General features: G+C 43.9%; 1 protein-coding gene across 1 annotated transcript in view; it reads right to left on the bottom strand.

The window, feature by feature from the left end:
* The window catches only part of sv2a (synaptic vesicle glycoprotein 2A), a 36,770-nt gene extending 21,057 nt beyond the window's left edge, over positions 1 to 15,713 (bottom strand). Inside the window, exon 1 of the mRNA XM_034610046.1 lies at positions 15,525 to 15,713. The gene's annotated coding sequence lies outside the window, so the exon portion shown is untranslated. The remainder of the gene's footprint in view (positions 1 to 15,524) is intronic.
* Positions 15,714 to 17,007: the final 1,294 nt, after the last annotated feature.

Here is a 17,007-nt window from a genome sequence, read left to right as displayed (position 1 = left end):
TGACCATTTCATTCTCATCATACGTTGTCACTTACTTCCATTGTGGTTATGTTACCGTTGTGTGACTTTTGCAGTTGTACTGTTTCTTTTGCCATTGTGTTATGGCTTTTGCGGTTGTGTTGCGGCTTTTGCTTTTGTGTTTTCCATTAAAGCCCTTGTGTGAGTCGTCTCCGCACTTTAATGCACGTGAAGAGGAAGCTTCCATCGTGAGCACTTGTTCAAACAATCTAAACCAAAACCACTTCAAACTGAAACACGAAGGACCGCTGACATTCCCGTGGCGTTGACATTATCTGGCTCAGCACTAACGGCTGTAAAGAAAAAAAGGACACGGCAGCTTTAAGGAGCGCACGTCTGAGTGCAGGAGCGCTGTGGCCTATACCGACTGAAGAACAGTCACTTCACATCTCGCTCCTCAGCACAAGTCACAGTGTGGCATTTACAGCAGCGCACCGCAGAGCCGACATATAATGGACCATGCTGCGACATGGGAACGTGTAATTAACAAGCTGGGCTGCGATGTGGAGGGATGTAGGTCAGTGTATATGAAAGGTAGAGACACTGATAAGGTTAGACTGAAGATTACAATCTGTTAACTCTGATATTCATTATGAAGTCAGATCATACTTTATAGTTATCTATACAGTAATATAATTGTAATTTTGGGAGAGTATGAAATTAATCATTTCCGTTCTTTTAAAAGATCCTGCCATTGTTCTCGTATTATACTTATTGATCTATAGATCTGTGTTTATCTATATCTAAAGATCTACAGGCATGTTTTAAATCCCTTCCTGTGTCATTCTTTCTCATGCATCTCCACCACCACTATTCCTAATGTCCTCACTACATTTCCTTCATCCCTTCGGTCTGTTCATTATCCTCATCAAGTGGAGAAGAGAGGAGAAAAGGCTCGATCCGAACAAAAAGAGGCCATCATGAATCCATCAGCGGGAAACCTGCTCTTTTCTCTGACGCCTCCGTCACTGTGATGCTGCCTGTGACGGGAACACGCTGCGCCGAGGAAAAGGCTGCGAGGACAACAAGTGGGAAAAACAAACTCAGCAGGGGGAACGTCATGTGTTTCTGTGAGCGTCTCACACGCTATCAGTTGTTGACTAACTACAAATCACCTGCAGATGAAAAATGCAGTTTACTCCCAAAAAGCACCTCTAAGGAACATTCTGGCATTTTGGGAAATACTCGTGTTTGTTTTTCTTTCTAAGAGAAAAGGAAAACACTCTTGTTTCTGTTTGATAGATAAGCAGGAGACAGTTAGCTTAGCTTAGCATAATGACTGGAAACAGAGGGAAACAGCTAGCATGACTTCATGCAAAGGTAATCCAATCTGCGATCCAGCACCACTGAAGCTCATTAATTCATCCAGGGTATATGAATTGTTTAACTCAGTGAACATTTAAAACCAACTTGTGGTGAATAATAGTTTTCAATATTTGTTGCTACAGATGCATTTTGGTATTGACCCAATATACCACAATCCACGGGTTGATACATCTGACTGGTTGCCACATGACTAAAAGTTATAAAGAAGAAATTGTCAAATCTTAGTCTTTTGCTTTTTCTTAATACTGAACAGATTCTTATCTTTAATCCTTAAAGAAGAACTGAACCTCTGCTCATTAAACTTCTCCTGTAGCTGCAGTGATGCACAGATGCACTCGATGCTGTGACATAACCATTTCAGACTTGAACTGTGACTGGTTTACAAGCAGACGGAACCATTCTCCCCATTCTGAAGCCCTAACTTCTACAGGCTCTCCACCAGGAACCATTGTTTACTCCTTGTCTGCAACCACAACACACCTCCAGCGTGCATGTGCTCAGGAGACCAAGCAGAGACGATGTGCCCCTGGAAAACAAATCTCTGGGGCTGCAGCTGTAGCCAAGTATTCTAGGAGCTTCCCACAGTCTGTGTAAAGAGAGCAGCGGCAGCTCAGCAGGGAAGAGAGAGAGAGAACATGTTCATTCTGAAGGAGCCGGCAGCACACAACCCCCCCACTGACTGAATACACTGCAGAATACTGACAAGTCCATCTTTATTTATAGTCTATTGGAATAATATATATGAATGTTTATATATATTTTTTGGACTATCAAATACTGTTTATTTTCCAATGAGAAAATACTTTAAACATGATGACTGACAGATGTGTTTGACATTTTGTGTAAACGCCCTCAAAAGGTTGTTGAGCCACGACTGCAAACCACTGGTTCAATTAAAAACTACAGCTCTTCATCCCCTTTCCATTCATTTTCTTCCGTTTCTTTTTCCCAGTTTCCTTCTCTGCTTGTTTTATATTCCACTGGTGTTTTAAGTTTCTTCAGTGTGGCTCAGGGAGGATTCATTAAATCCCTTTCAAGGAGAAAAGCTGCCCAGACGAATCTTGTTTCCGTTTAAAATATAACGCATGAGACAAACCACTCAATCTTTACTGAACGTGTTTAACATGGTAATGTCAACATGTACTCTGTGTTTACTGCTGTCTGGACGTCGAGGAAGTGATCAGACTGTCCTGACTGTGCACCAATCAATAGATCAATGAGCCATGTAATTAATATTGGTCACGATGGAGAGGCGGTGTTAAATTACACTGGATAACCGCCAAAGTAACCTTGTTGACACTTTTACTGTCGTTGTTCCTGTTCGTTAAAATGTTTTTAAACCTGCTCGCGAAAGTGCACAGTGATTTGATTACAGCAGGGAAACGGCCGGAGTCACAGGTAGAGAGGAGGAAGTGATAGCAGCTAGTGGGGGAGGGGGGAGGAGAGGGATCTTTGAAAGCTTCCTGAGTCGCCTCGGGGCCGTCGGGCAGACACACACTTTACTGCCAAGCCAACATCACACGACCCAAAGGTCCCCCCCGCCGGGACATCTGACTTTCTAAGAGCGTGTTCGCTGAAAGGAAGATGAAACTAAGACCCAAGAAGAACGGAGAACATTTTGCTGGTGGGTCTCAGCTGATCAGTGAAACACGATACGATAAATACAGAAGCTAACGAGAATGAGAATGAGTAGAGACTGTGGGGGGGAGGCAGAGGAAAAAACAAAACGCACATGCAAAGAGAAAGAAGATTCTAAGAGTGCACCAGTGGTTAGAGCCACATATATAACATTCTCAACTTTATAATGCTAACATGCTTACGTTATAAATGTTAAGGTATTTAGTCGCAAATCAAAGTATATGACAAGTTAAACATTTAATATGTGGGGGTCAAAAACTGAATCACAGCAACAAGCAGCTGAGGCTAAATCAATTTCTTGTCTTCATTGGTGATTAGAGCCTCAGTGAATTTCTAGCAGCTCTGTCCAAAGTGACTGCTATAAACTTGTTATATGCTATTTACGAGAGTTTAAATTTTCAGCCTCACAAACGTCCCTCAGGCTTTGGATTAGATTTGGATTCAAATGATTCAGGCCCAAGTGAGGCTGCATCGTTCCTACTATTGTAAATCTGACATTATTTGGTTATCTTCACTTATCCAATCCATTATCCCTTATTTTGTGGTCATGTTATAAAAACCATAGTTGTGCAGCTCTTTTGTTTCCACAGCTTCACGCCATCACAGGCGACTTCACGAGCGAATGTTGTGAAAGACATTTGGTGCTTTGTCATCAGGATCTCGTCCTTCGAGCTGCTCACTTCAGTTTCGCTCAGCGATCTGTTTCCTGGACTTGGAGTCTGTGGTTTCTCGTTTCAGGTCATTTTGTCCCGTCAGGCTGCAGCTCCACCTCCGCCACCTGCTCCGTCTTCCTCTCTCTGACACTAACACATCGTCAACATCCATCGCTGCACAGTGACCCAATCAATTCTCCTTCCCTCTCTGTGGAGCCCGACGATTGGTCGATGCTCATTCGTCACCATGGTCGCGACCTTTATACCGGGAGACTCTTGAAGCCAATCTGAAAGCAATGCAGCAGCCCATCGCCGTCCGATTGGCCTTTCACAACCCGCAGATACTGAGAGGGGAGCGGCTGTGGGTTGTATGCAGGGATACTGTGCAGCCAAATATCACCAAGACCACTGATTCTCATAAATTCATGTTATATGAACAATGTCTTTAAATGCAACTGGTCCTATGAAGACCGGATGCTTCTGTAGAGTAATGAGAAAACAGATGAGCTCAGATTGTTCAGATTGTCTTTTTCCAAACCGCTCTGGCGTCTGTAATGAAGTGTGAAGTGATAATAAATTAATAGTCGACGGGGGGTGGGGGGGGGGGGGGGGGGGGGGTGTGGTGGTGGTGGTGGTGGGTTGTTTGCTGCTGATGAAAAGACTGAATTATGTAATCCCATTTTCTTCTGGTGAGCAGAGAAGACGCCAGAGGGATGGGAAGATAAAACACACACTCACACACTAATGCAACACACAGTGTGGCGGGCTAAAAGCATGCTAACAAAAGAGAGCTGGTGAAAACGTGTGGGAACAAAATGAATGACAATATCTTGGAGCTGCCTCAAGTTCACGCTACCGAAGATTCACACAGATTTACAGAAAATTGCTTTGATTTTTCTCATAGCCGATTTTGAATTTAACAAGATCCAAATTGCAGACTACACAGTGTGGTGGAAACAATGGTAGCAAACAGGCAAAACTCAAAAACGAGACCATGAAGAGGAAACATGAGGGAACAAGTAGCACTGTGAGGAAACGTCAGGGAACCGAACAGATGAAGCGACAAAGAAGACAGAGACTAAACAAAGTAGGAGGGTAGATGATTGGCCACACGTCGCAGCACTGGGAGAAGTCCAGCCCACATTGGTGGCCCATTAAAACATCCACGAAGCTTTTTACGTTCCTCTGTAGACAGGTACAATTTGGCATAGACTACGTAGATACCACTTTCTCTGTGTGCGTTCACACAGACCTTGGCTGCTGTATAAGAGCACCATGTTTCCATGACCCCCCCCAATGACCAATCAGCTCCAGATGTTAATCATGTGGAGATACCCTCCCAGGTAATATTCACACCAAGTTTGTCGAGAACCCATCCATGCATTGTTGAGTTATTAGAAAACAGCAACTTCCTGTGTCGTTCTTGTTTCGTTAATTACAAGAAAAGATGAACAAATAATGACAAAAATGATAAGTCTAGCAAAGTTTGAGGGAGTCATTAGTCGTGTATGTATAATATAATAAATATTGTATATTAATACTGAGGTAAAAGTTGCAAATAATGATAAAGTACGGCTCTATCACTGGTTGTTGTGTAAGTTGGAAGCTCATTAATCTTCTATATGTTCTGACTCTTGTGAATTTGATGAAGAGTCTGTCCACATCTCAGGGATCCTCCTCACAGAGGAGCAGTGCAGGTTTCCAGCTGCCACTAACAGAGTCATAACCACATTAGTCGGACTCGGACAAGACGGCTCTTTCAACCCCGGAGAATATTAACCTCTGCTCATAACTCGGGCTGAGGGCCGTCAGCATTTATCTTTACTGCACCATGAAAACGTTAAGAGCATCTGCTAAACTGAGATGTTTAAACTACGTTTCCTCTTCCACCTCAGGCCTCGATAATAGCAGCGGGACATTTCATTTAGTGGAAAATACAAGAACCGTTTAGCAGTGGACAGTTTTTTGGCAGCGAAAAGGACGAGTCGGATACTGGCGAAGCGATGATGGATGAGGAGGAAGAAACCGGCGAACAGTTCTTACACACGACTGTGACGGTCGCCCGAAACCACTCTCTGAATAAACTGGCTTTGATGAAATCCCAGCACACCCACAGCTCCATTTGTTCTCCTGACAGCAGGAGCTACACACAGTTAATATCTCCTCTCCTCCCAAAACACAACCAGGGCAAAACGTCATATGTTTATTATCTGATGCCGTCACATGACACAGGAGGGAAAATCGTATGTCCACTTTGGTTTGGTCACTTTGTGTGAGGACATCTTTCCACCAAGATGTCGTCTCAGCATCTTAAAGACCAAAGATCGTTTGAGATGGACGATCAGCTGAGATGCAACAGATGAACCAACAAAACTAAGGAAAATGTTTTTCCTTCATCCAAACAATCTGTTTCCAAACAATAAATCCCTCAAATAAAATTCCAGTGTGTCATATGTCCATAACTGTACTGTAGCGTTCTCTAACACCAAAATAACTTTGTGTCGGCACTAAAACAACTTTATTATGAGAAACATCAAGATTTAGATTACTACACTATTCTGCAAGGAAACGTTTAAAATGTGAAGAATTCTAAACAGACTTTGGTGTATTTGAGAAGAAGCCGGAGTACGCAGAGAAAACGCATGGTGAGAAGATGCAAACTCCACAGAGAAAGGTTCAGGTTCAAGCCCAGAACCTTCTACCAGTGAGGCTAACCACTGTACCAACATTACACTCATGTAGGGAAGATGGGACAGTGAAATATAATATATAATCTAAACCAACAAGTGCAGAACTACTGTTCGAGAAGGCGACATTCTGACTCTGAGCTCATGTATTTACAGAAGAGCTCCATCATTCAGGACGTTTTCTACTGGTGACACAGATCTGTCTCTCGGTGTGGCACCGGGACAGATGTTTCTCAGGTGAAGTTCGTGCTGTGCACTCGCAGGTTGGACCACAGCTGGAGCGGCGCCGGTGAGCGGAGCAGTTTGTAGAAATAAAAGCAGGATCAAACAGAGTTAAACACATTCATTTGAAGATGCATCCAATTAGCAGCCCGGCGTTTGCCGTCAGGATGAGTCACTCCTGTCTCCAGATATAACCTCAGCTTTCATCACCACCACACATTCACACAACCGCTCGTATATACAACACGCTAACACAACCTCATGCATTCATTATCACTCTCCCATTACGAAACAAATGATTATATACTAGAATAGGAGGAAAACAAATGGTCTGTTAAAGTTTTGCAGAATCAAGGTGATGGGTTCATCTGTTTGTAGATAAATATAATCAGGTTAATAAACATAGAAGCACAATGAAACCAGCAGATATTCACACTGGAGAAGCTGAGACGGGAGAATTTTGGATTTAGTTTGGAGAATTTATACGGGCATTGATTGACATCTATAAGAATGTTTCTTTAATTTGTATTTAATATAAATATATGCAGAAATCCCCCAAATTATCAAAATAAAGATCTCAGTTGGAGAGTTTTTCTGCGCTGTGGGTGTAACAGGAGCGTTGCATCCTGGGTCGGGTCGGCACGGCCCACGCGCCCACGCTCTGTTTGACGATGTCCCCACAAGACTCAGTCAACAAACACCCACGCTGATGATAAAACACACACCGTCTGCTGCCACGATGGAGTCAAACTGTGTCTGTGATGGAGATTTTTGTGTCGGCGCTCTGGTCTTTTCTCCACTTTCGTTTACATGCTCAATTAAATCCCGATGCTCAGTTGACAGCACAGACGCTGCAGTTAGCGAGATGTTAGGGTGTCGGAGAGCGTTTGGTGAGAATGAACGTGAACGTGTGCCCCAGAGAATCAAAGAATAGAAAAAGAGATGCACGTGTGTGAGAAGGGTGAGATTACAGTGTAATGAATCGCGTGTGTGTGTGTGTGTGTGAAGTGGGAATGATGAGGTCACTCGTGGATCCTCCAAGCTGCAGATGGCTGCTAATGTCATGCAGCGCTGAATTAATTTCACTTGACATCTTTGATTGCTCGCAGTGACGCACGCATCTCCTCCTCTGACAGATCTGATATGTCTCTGAGTCTCGGCACAATCCTGAGACTGATCACGAAAAGAAGACGTGTAGAGAAAACAGGGAAATAAAATATGATGAATTAATTCCCGAAACACAACAAATCCATTTTGACACAGAAAAAAACTGAAACAAAACACAATCGGCATCAACATTGATCTAATATTCACTATCTTTAAATATTAAGTATGTTTTTATGTTAACTTTGTGAGAGCGGGAGGTTTTTTGAGACTCACTGTCGATGTGAGATTGTGGAGCATCCTTATAGTCTCTTAGCAACACAAAGCACCGCTATCGTCATGGTGAGAGATGAGGTCTTGGTCAGGAGTTCAACTAAAGAAAAAGTAATTCAGCTGCATTATATCTCCGACAAGGATAAGGCACGATCACACCACGTTAAAGAAAGTGGCAAAAAGATTCCTGCCCGTTCATCCAGATCCGCTGTAATGGTTTAACTGGTTCTTCCTTGTGTCATGTCCCATCCCTGAAAGAAACGTAGATGAAACTAGAACTCAGAGAGCGTAAACAGTTCCCTTATGAAACCACATTAAAACTCTCTAGAACTGGACTTTTATTTGGATCTGCAGCAAATTGCACGACTCTATTTCCAGCTTCTCAGAGAAATCAACGAAAATGTCGCAGCATGTTCCTTCATCTCACAATGTTGAAGACAGCGAAGAAATTTATACCATAATATCATCTATTCCACATCCTTCCACCCAGTTTCGTAGTAATCCTGCAAACTAACAAACAAACCCTGAAGAAAACGTAACCTTCTTGTCACTTAACAGCAAAACTGTCTCACAAGTGGCTTTTAGTTCAGTTTTATGTGTTTTTATTTGTTCTACAGTCATTTTTCTCTTCACAGTCGCCACAGGAAACCAACAGGAGAGATTCCTGTTTATCTGTTTCCCCTCACAACCCAACAAGAAGCACATAAAACACTGAAGTCCACAGACATTAATAAAAATCTGGTTGTTTTCCTGCTCAGCCTCAGTCGGAGAGTTTTTCTGCTCTCATGGGTGGAACAGGAGCGTTGCATCCTGGGTCGGGTCAGCACGGCCCACGCGCCCGCTCTGTTTGACGACGTCCCCACAAGACTCAGTCAACAAACACCCACGCTCATAATAACGCACGCCGTCCGCTGCCATGATGGAGTCAGACCACAGAGGGAGATTACATTCAGCCGTATGTTCGTTTAGGATGCAGCAGCAGAGGGAGACGAGGCGGCTCATTGTCTTTATATAAAACATTAACTGATGTAGGAGGACGAACAAACTGCTGAGCAACAGGAAACAAGCTGTTGAAACAGAGACGTCGATTTAACGTACTATATATGTGGCTCGTTAATTCAATCTTATTGTTGATAGTGTTTTAAATGCCTGGTGCCAATGTCCCAACTGTGAAATATCTCAACAACCACTGGATGGATTGAAGACATGTAGATATTCATGGTCCCAAGAGGATGAATCCCTCTGACCCTGCTGGTCTTCTGACTTTTTACTCTTCCACCATCATGAGGTTGTGTGACTTTAACTGTTGGATGGATTGATTTGATGTAGCATTCATGTTCCAAGGTTATAACTTGATGATGTCTCATGCGTTTTCTTGTTGGGATGATTTTCACTGACTCAAGCTCTCTGCTCGTCTGAGGCATCAAATATTAAATCAATATCATCTTCTATCAAAATAAGAGAAACTCTCTGGAGGAGCTGGTTTAGAAACGCCCCCCCTCACTGGTGAAGTCACTGAAAGGCCCACTAAGCTGAGGGAGGTGGAACATTTTGTACTATTTCATGTACAGACACACGTTTATCACACACTGGCTCTAACTCTCCATCCTGCCCTGAACAAAGCCTTTTTCTGTAACTCTGAATTTTAACCATCCTCATCATCATCATCCATCATTTTTCCATCAGCTACTCTGGCCTGAGCTTCAGGGTGACTCCTTACTGAGGTTGTGTGTAAAGGATTCATCAACTATTCATGTCTTGTTTTCCGGCTACAAGGACGGAGGTGGCACAGTCGACTCGGCCCCTCAGCAGTGATGTATTGGCGTGATAAAAAAAACCCTCGCAGAGAGCGTCCGTCCACTTCCTGCTCGCCTGCGCCAACCACAGTGTGACATCTGCACACAGCCGTACGAGGAGTGACAGTTTTATTCTGCTGCAGCATGTTCCTTCATGGCTGGAGGCCCATACAGGCCAAGTACATGAGCAGCCTGAGAGGAGGGTTTGACGATTGGCTGATAGACTCACTGGGTCACAGCTCCGTCCCGGCTGCACGTGCACGAGTCCCCTTCGGGAGAATCTGCAGCCGAGCACGAGTCGCGTCATTGTTCCCCTGCTCGGGGCTCGCAGCGTGCACCGTCACCCTGGTGGCACCAGGGCGGCTAGCAACACCATGTCAAACACAGTGACGTCAGCTCTCTGCATCCATTTTGGCTTTGCTCGCTGCAAAATGGACTGAAGAGGAGTCAGGCTGAGGGCAGCTGAGAGAACCTGCAGCACGGAGGATAGAAACACTGCAACACAACTGTGTGCACAACCTTTTCCACCTCATCTCTCATTAGTCTCGTGTTTTAATGTTCAGGTCATTAGAATTCAAAGCCAGTGCAACGTTAATTGTGTTGTGAGCTGCAGTCGCTGCATAATGTGTTTCACACAGAAGGTGTGATTGAGCAGCTGAGCTGAAGCAAATGAAATTCATGGGACAAAATTCACAATCACAGACACAACAGCTTCAAGCATAGATAATAAAATCATTTACACCAGATTTAACATTTTCAAGATCCATGAATCGTTTCCTGGGAAATCGATGATCCTTCCTCCAACTTTCGTGGAAATCTGCGTAAGGGGCGTAAACATAACCTCCTTGGTTCCTTAGGAAAGTAATTTGATCTGTTTTGAAAAAGAGTGAGAAGCTGCACTGTGGTACCTTGAGCTACATGCTAACATGCTGCTGTTTAACAAATTAACACACTAGTATTTGCTCATTAGCACTAAACACAAGGACCTGCCACAAAATACAACTTTTGACCCAATTATGGCTCCAAATGACAAGTTAGGGGAAAACCAAAACTATTACAATTCATCCTTGGATCCACATCCTGGTAATGATGTGCGTGCCTGAAGCCTGGTGTCGTCATAACAACAACGACCAATCACAGCTTCCCCACTCAGGACACACAACTGAGCCGGCATCCGTGCCAATTAGCCACAATGAGCAGTGCACACAATCCTAAAGAGAAGCGCAGGATATAATAATAACCACCACGCCAGGTTCATTAGCTCTTCATGTCAGGCAGGAGCTTCACGTGATTTGATTGGCTCGTACCTGCGCTGCTGCACAATCAGGACAACAACACAAGCAAAGCGAAGCAACGGAACCACAACGTCAACCCCATTTAAAAAGAATCCGACACACAAGTGTGAACGCAGCATTTGAGGAAATCACGTGGGAAGCATGAAGGTCCGAACCAACTTTAAAATCCATCTTGTAGATATGTTACTGGATCAGTGAAGAATTTGACCTGCGGGTGGTAAATAAAGATCTGGTAGGGGTTCATCATGTAGAGACCATGAATGTCTGACACCAGTCCTTCCAGGAGATGTTGAGATATTCCACTGTGGACGAACGTGAAGGAACAACTTGGACTTTTGAAAAAAAAGAAGAAAGTCGTGACATGATCCAGTCAAAGCAACGTTTTTGGTGCAATTGTGAATTAAGTACTGCGAAGCACCAGTGATTCCAGGAGTGAAATCTTCCCACTGCTGCAGGGATTATAAAGAAGGATTTTAAAGCTTCTTCAGGAAAAAGTCACCACGCAGATTTGGTTATTGTACGGCACTTTGCAGATGCGCTGCCGCAGCTCTTCTCTCCCTGTGAACTGTGGGTGTGATGGGTTTGTACGGTTGTCTGAATCAGATTGTTGCCTCGACAAGCTTTGCTCTTGCTTCCCTTTGTGTTTCTGCTGGAGTGTGTGTGTGTCTGTGTGTGTGTTTGTGTGTGTGTGTGTGTGTGTCACCTCATTACTGTGTAAAGTGAAATCTGTAGTGAACACTATATTTTAAAGCAGAGCAGCAGAGAAGAGGAGATGCTTTATTTTACAGGTCCCATAACAATCTACTAGAAAGGGTCTAATTAAAAGGTTTTTGTAATTAGCCACTAATTGCACAGAAGACGATGTTCTGAGTCAGAAGACGCGTTAAAGGAATGGTTTCACATTTTAGAGAAAGGAGCTAATTAGTTTGGCCGAGCACAAAGAAAAAGTAACAATTGAACAAGCATCAGTGATAATAACAACTGAATTTATTTAGCGTTTACTTTGACTTTTTAATTTGTCCCATGTCCCATCTGCTAACACGGAGAAGGCGGAGTTTATGACTTGTACTGCAGCCAGTCACCAAGTTTCAATCAGGACGATTTGGCTTCACTTTTAGAGAGATGTCATGTCGTCTTATCTTTATACACAATCTGTGGTAAAAACTGACAAAGTCAAACTCAATTAAACTAAATTTGAATCTCTATATTTGTAGAATTGTATTGGATCCTGTAAGGTACAACTACAGAGAAAGATTAGACAGAATTATGACCTTTTCTCCATCATTAGCTGAGTTGGTTCAGGTCAAAGAATGTAAAGTAAACTCAACACTGACTCCATTTGCTCTGTATTTGATTTATAAATGTACCAAATCATATTGTCCTTTCCAGAAACCTTCCTCAGACATTATAGTGACAGATGATTGCTTTTCTGTAGAATAATGAACGAATTATCAGGAAAGTTTTAAATGACACCTTAATTATTCCTGATTGATGTTATATGCAGAAGTATTTTAATTAGGAGACAAGAAAAGAGCAGTTTTATCTCCTATCCACATGTGTTTGTTTGCAGAAGCAGACGATGTCAGACACGTCTCGTGCCCTAAATGCACTGTCACTCGTTAATGGAGAGTTATGGCTGCTTCGACCTGCCCCCCCCCCCCCCCTTATCTGGAGAAGAGGGGGGGGAAAGGCCACCACTTTGCTCTGTCACAGTAAATCTTCAGCTGAGAGGAATCTTACAGCTGCAGCATCACGGGCTACAAAATAAAAGAAAAGGAGCTTCCTAGAAAAACGAAGCAGCACAAATGAACCAGCTCTGATCACATCCGTGCCACTCGCTGATCTCGACGCGACCTGGATGAGTTGAGGTGGATCTCAGTGTTTCTTTTTCTCTATTTCAGCTCCTGCACTGATGTACCCGGCTACCGGCGCTGCCAGCTGCAGGGAGAGGCGAGTTGTAACTTGTGACGGGGGCGACTCTCTGCGGACGGACCGGAGCACGGCCCAATCAGCAGGAGTAACGGGCAGAAAATGAGAACACCAAACAGAGCAGCTCCCCTCGCTCCTCCTGCTTTTCAAGAGGAGCTCCTGAGTGTTCAGCTGTGTGAACACTCCTTTAACTGGGACTTTTAGTCTCTAGGCTACTAAATGTTTAATATCACACTGTGTCTGTGTCTGTTGTGTCGTCTGGTGCTGAGCGGTGGCTCAGGTACAAAATAAAATCCTGATAAATAAATTCACATGTTAATTCTCTTCCAAATCCAGCCCTTATAGAGCATGTAAACATGATCCACAGATACGCTTACATGGACACAGATATTCTGATACCAACCAGATTAAGACAATTGTATGAATAGGGTCATTAAGTCACAAATATGAAAACGTGAGGCGAATATTGCCGATCACAGTTAAACTCTACGAGATGTGACGCTACAGGAAGTGACTCGCTTGCACAGATTGGAAGAGAACAGGAGGCGAAGGTTTGCCACAGAGACATTCGACCATATGTGACATAAACGATGAATAAACAATAACAATTAAGACATGTGGATTGTTCTAACCTTAGTTGCATTATATGTAATTATCTTAACCTCAGTACAAAGACATCGACATATGTCAGTTACCGACTACTCAACCTGGACGTAATGTTGATGTGAGTTACAATCGGTAAGATGTAAACAGTATGAATGGAATATTCTTTTATAGCAACTGGTGTAAACATTATAATCAGAGTAATATCTTCTTCATATTAAGTCAATAATAGAAAATATTGTCGTCCATGTAAACGCACATCCTGATATCATTGATTCAAAGAGACGAGGACACCAGGTAATGATTAGTTTCATTAGTAACTCATTTGATTAATTTCCCAATTAATCACTTGTTAATTTGTTCAAATGTTCATTTTAATTCCTCGCAGCCCAGATTGATGCGTTTAGAACCGTGTGCACTGGAACCAAGAGTTTAGAACCAGACATATAAAGAGGATTCTGTTATATGTGAGAAAGAAACGTATCAAATCATCACATTCGAGAAATAATTCACATCCTTATCCTATCCTATAGTCACATCATCTCCACCAGGATTCAAACTGAAAACCCTCTGTGGTGTTCAGAAGCTCTGGGAAGGTTGTGGGTTTTTCCTCCTTCTAATCTACACACAGGTAGAAACTGATTGCTGCATTATCCCAACACAAGAACAGGAGAATCCGCCTCCTGGGGGATGAACTGGTGATTTCTGAGTGTCTCATTCAGGATCTGGTCACAAGCACCAATTTAAAGCAAAGAAGAAAAATCAACACTCTCAATGGGAAGCATTTGATTGTATTGAACTGGAGCCGTCACCATATTGTTGCAGCCTAATAGAGACTAATTAAGAGGCTGAGAGGGCATCAGGCTTTGACTTGTACAATCACACACTATAAATCACACACTGTCACGAGAGGAGGGCACAGTGTCCTGCAGCACACACACACAGACACACACAGACACACACTGAGCTGCAGTGATGGCTGCCACAGGAACCTCAAACATGTAAAGTTGTAAATTGCATCGCCTCTAAAACACATAATTGGACATGGATCCATTTCCTGCAGCTGAAAAATATATGAACACAACATCACACAATCAGCACAAAGGGGGTTTCAGCCTCACTGACACTGCACAGCAACACCACAAAATTGCTCATCACTCCTCCTCCGTCATATTCTCCCCGCTGGGTTTCTACAAGGTCATTGTGGCGCACGACGCACGACGGGACGCGCCGGCTGCACCCGCACGTTCCAGCTTCTCCCGGTGTTGTACGAATCAAATGTCACCGCACACAGAGAGGGAGACTTTTATTTTATTTTATAAAAAAGGTGGAAAAAGTGCGGTTAAGACCCATCTGCAGATTAAGATCCGTGTAGTGGGAGGAAAAGGCGGAGCTGGAGCTGGAGAGGGACAAGGGCGCCGGTGCCAGAACCCATCAGCAAACACATAAACCTGGATGCATGATGGGAAAACTGGAGATATGAGGTGTTTAATGGTATTAAACCATCACAGGCTCCTACCTCCCTCTATCTCTACCCTCAGTGAATCCTCTACACTGGGATGGATGGATGATGGTGATCGCTCCTAACGCACAAGACCTCCCAGCAAGAACAAGAGGGAAGCGCACATTTCACCCCCCCCCCCCCCCCCCCCCCACAGTGAGAATATCTTTAGAAATCCAGCCTGGTTGTGATATTTCTGATTAATAATCGATATTGTTTTCCACTCTGGCTCCACTTGTGCCTCGATTCCCTTCGGGCACAGGTTTAGGGGTCATTACGCAGCGCAGCAAAGGCCCATAAATTGTTTTTTAGTGGTAAATAAATGTCGAGTTTGACCATAAACACGAGGAAATGTTCAGAAACGTCCTCCAGCTCCTGCTTGCACACTGGAAAACGGACCCAGCAGCGAAAATTGACGCTTTAAAATGGATGTTAAGGTAAAATTTACGCATTTAGAGATGGTTTGGTTTCCTACTCACCTCTTGAGGGGATCTCAGCTCGTGTCAGGGTGACCGGAATTAGCTTCTTGCTTTTTTTTTTTGCCTTCCTGTGCAGGGAGTCACCCCGAGTCCTGGAAGAGGAAAAGGTCCTGTGCGCTCCTGTGATGTGCACTGACGTAGCAGCACAGAGCTGCACCCTCCTCCCCCTCCGCCCCCTTACGCACCATCCTTCCTGGATGGAGGGATGGAGACGCCGCCCCCTCCTCCTCTTCCTCCTCCTCCTCCTCCTCCTCCATCCCTCTTTCAGCAGACACCACTCCTCTGAGGGAAGAACAGGAGTGGGGGGGGGGGGGGGGTGTTTGCTTGCTTTACTTTGGTGACTCTGACCATTAGAAGGTCACACTGCGCACAGGACTGCGCACAGGACAAGTGGAACCCGGGCTCCGCGCGTCTCCCTGTCAGAGTCCCAGGCTCCATTTGCACCAGTGGGTTGGTGCAGTGAACTGTGTAAGACGAGCCTCTCCCTGCACGTGCTCGCGCTCGTGCCTCTAATTGGCCTCGTTAGACAGAAAGAGAAAACACTGCTCACTGATGCCCCTGGTGGGCTACAGCGGAAGTTCCATTCATCTTGTGAGGGTGGTGTAAAAATATATCTGTTTGTGTTTCAGTGACTTAGTCCAGAGGTTCTGAATCAGCCGAGAACCAACTACAAGATAGAGAATACCACAGGGACCCGTGGAATAATTTGATTTAGCCTATTTCATACACAAGAGAAATGCATTAGAAATATGCTCAATATACTTAAATATATCTCAATAACCTTTGCACGTTGTCCGGCACATTTTATACTTTGATTTTTAGGTTTTAATGCCAGTTTTAGATTTTCATCTTTTATGCATTCTATCCTTTTAGTGTTTTATCATTTGAAGTGTTTTTAGGGCTCCACCAGCTGCTGGGGAACATTTCCAGCTGCTTCAGTTTGTTCCCTGAACTGCTTCTGAAATGTTCTACAATGTTTTTTTAATAGAGGAGGTGATGATCCAAACAAGCAAAGAGTTGGTTTTCTTAAAATGCCTTAAAAACTGAGTTTAAAATAAAAGAAATCCTCATTCATTCATCCTGGACATCTAATTGCGTCTGTACTCAGGATGTAGATATTCTCACCTCTGATGGATCTAAAACCACACAGTGACATATGTGGGTGACTCCCCCCCCCCCTGTGCCTCCATCAGGCCGTTCAGTCAGATCCACTCTGACTCTCCAGCTGTCGTCTGATTGTCATCAGGATCTAATGAGCTCCGTCATCTCGCTCCAGGCCTCCAGCTGCTTTTGTCTCAGTGGGTCATCTATTGATCAGCTGCTATCTGCAGGAGGCAGCTCCTCCACCCTCGGTCCTGCTCGGGCTGATTGTGACGGCTGATGAGTGGATGTTAAAAGGGTTAAAGTTTCATTAGCGTCAACATGTTCTTCAAAACCACAGCAGCAACATTACTGTAATGTTTTATCCCAGTTCTCCACTGGA

Source organism: Hippoglossus hippoglossus, chromosome 16 (assembly GCF_009819705.1).
Source record: "Hippoglossus hippoglossus isolate fHipHip1 chromosome 16, fHipHip1.pri, whole genome shotgun sequence".
Taxonomy (NCBI): domain Eukaryota; kingdom Metazoa; phylum Chordata; class Actinopteri; order Pleuronectiformes; family Pleuronectidae; genus Hippoglossus; species Hippoglossus hippoglossus.
This window is presented reverse-complemented; position numbering and strand designations above follow the sequence as displayed.